Consider the following 2,278-nt stretch of genomic DNA (forward strand, 5'->3'; position numbering starts at 1 on the left):
ATTTCCTTTTGTAACTAAGATGAATAAGGAATCCTTGTAAGAAAAAGATTCTGAAATAATTATGAATCCTTACCACACTCGAAAACTATGTTGCAGACTATTAAAGATCTTTATAGAATTAGTATATTTTCAAAATAAGCTACCACATCCTTTTAGGAAAAGAATCATAGCCAAATAGAAAGTCTACAAATTAAAAGGAAGTAAATACTAAAATTCATATAGCCTATGTTGACCCGTATTGACATGCCTTCCTAAACTACGATTAACCTAAAATTTTAAACCAAGGTAGGACAACATGTTAAGAGACCTCACGTAAAATTTTAGCTCGATCCAACAGTCGGATTTAGAATTATAATTGTTGTCGTACAACTGGATAGTTGTACATTTTACATTAAAATCCGAATTTAACCTTGTCTGGATCATATCATTCCCTCTCTCTTTTAGATGATTTGTCCTCAAATCACCAATAAGTTGAATGGACAATTCCTTAGCTTTTGGAGTTCTTTTTTTTGCCAACAATCATCGCCAATAACTTTGGATGAAAGTTGTAGCCATTCTATTTTGTATATCACCATTGGAGTCCTTTTTATCGTCTTTTTCTGAAGCTTGCTGGGCATTGATTGCTGCTGTTAACACATTAAGTTCTTGATTCATCTCTCCTAGAATACATGATAGACTCTTGGATTCTTTTTTTAGAACACTAATCTCTTTATCTCTCTCCCTTTGATACCACCTACCTCTCCTTTTGAATATGCCTTTTCTTTTGTCATAGCACCTCCTCAAAATACATTAAATCCCTTCAGTTTTCATAGCACGTCCTCAAAATACATTAAATCCCTTCAGTTTCTATACTGGTGAAAATTTTCCTGGAAACCTATGGTTCATCCTTAAAACCACCATCACCAATATCATTAAATTCCTCCTCAAAATCCTCATAATCAGCCCACCTTAGCCTTTCGGCCCCACTACCATTATTTGATTTCGATTCAGCCCCAACCTTTTTTACATCTTGGGTACATGTTCCAGCCACGTTTTCATGTTTTCCTACCTTCTCAAGTCTGTCACACACGTTCCCTATCATGAAATTCATGCTTTCCATCATTTTTGTCATGGCTTGCATTTGAAACGTAAGTTCTCCCTCGGGATGAGGTGGTATGTTGTTTTGATCTGACATGATACTACCTGTAAAATTTGGTTAATGGTAAAAAAAAATCATCCTCACGTCGCTCATGTTTCACTCAAACACTTTTAATATCCTCACACGCTCACACCTCTCGTCTCACCTTCTTGTGGTTCTTGCGAAACTGAAACCAACACCAAATAAAATAACTTGGCAGCGCAATCCATATATATATGACTCAAGAAGCAACAAAAACCAGAAAACAAGCAAAAACAAAACTAGGATGATAGTCTCGCGAGTAGCAAGCGAATCTATTCGAAATATGAATGAAACTCAGGACTCAAATAAAAACAAAAACCAAATATGTAAAATGATGAAACAACACCCAAATATGTTGGATATGATGAAAATAAACTACAAGAAACAGAAACAACAAAAAGAAAGAGAATTTCAAAAGTTGACGCAAAAATATACTCATTGATAATGTGTTAAGTCCGAATCTGAAACCTAAAGTAAATGATATCCAATTGAGTTAAAATTTCAGATATAGAGCGATATCAAACCATATCGAAAGAAAAATTATTTTAGAATCCTTTTCTTACAAGGATTCCTTATTCATCCTAACTACAAAAGGAAAGAAGACTTCAGAATAAATTTTACCTTCAGATCAGATTTTCTAGTCTATTTGGGACTTTTTAATGGTGACAGGTCTGATTCTAGCATATTTAGGATGGTAATTTTTGGATTTTTATTATTTTCTTCTTAGTATTTGGGTTATTATTACTTATTTGGATCAATTGTCAATGGGTTTAATATAAGTCCACCTAAAGGGGGTCCATTAAGGTTTTTTTAAGTTTAGAGTCAGTATAAATAGAGGCATAACCAAACATGGAAGACAATTCAGATTAATAAAACTTTTTATTTGCCGCACTTTGTGTGTGTGTGTGTGTTAGTGAGATAATCTCCCTTCCATGGTTCTCTAAAGAACTGAAAAATGACTTATCGACGAACAACTATCTTCGTGGCATCATCCTTATACTTCTCGTTTGCGAATCAATATTCGTTGGGTGGGGGGTTTTTCATTTTCAATAGCGTTGGTACCTAGGTACAAGTTATCTTTATGTCACACTCTTATCAAACCTGATTTACTTGGCTTTC

At 34.2% G+C, this 2,278-nt stretch overlaps 1 long non-coding RNA gene and 1 pseudogene across 1 annotated transcript in view; both read right to left on the bottom strand.

The window, feature by feature from the left end:
• The window catches only part of LOC105135860 (uncharacterized), a 29,487-nt gene that overhangs the window by 6,120 nt on the left and 21,089 nt on the right, over positions 1–2,278 (bottom strand). The window lies entirely within an intron of this gene.
• The window catches only part of LOC105135859 (salicylic acid-binding protein 2-like), a 5,534-nt pseudogene that overhangs the window by 1,189 nt on the left and 2,067 nt on the right, over positions 1–2,278 (bottom strand).

This window comes from Populus euphratica, unplaced genomic scaffold (genome assembly GCF_000495115.2).
Source record: "Populus euphratica unplaced genomic scaffold, PopEup_1.0 scaffold234.1, whole genome shotgun sequence".
Taxonomy (NCBI): Eukaryota; Viridiplantae; Streptophyta; class Magnoliopsida; order Malpighiales; family Salicaceae; genus Populus; species Populus euphratica.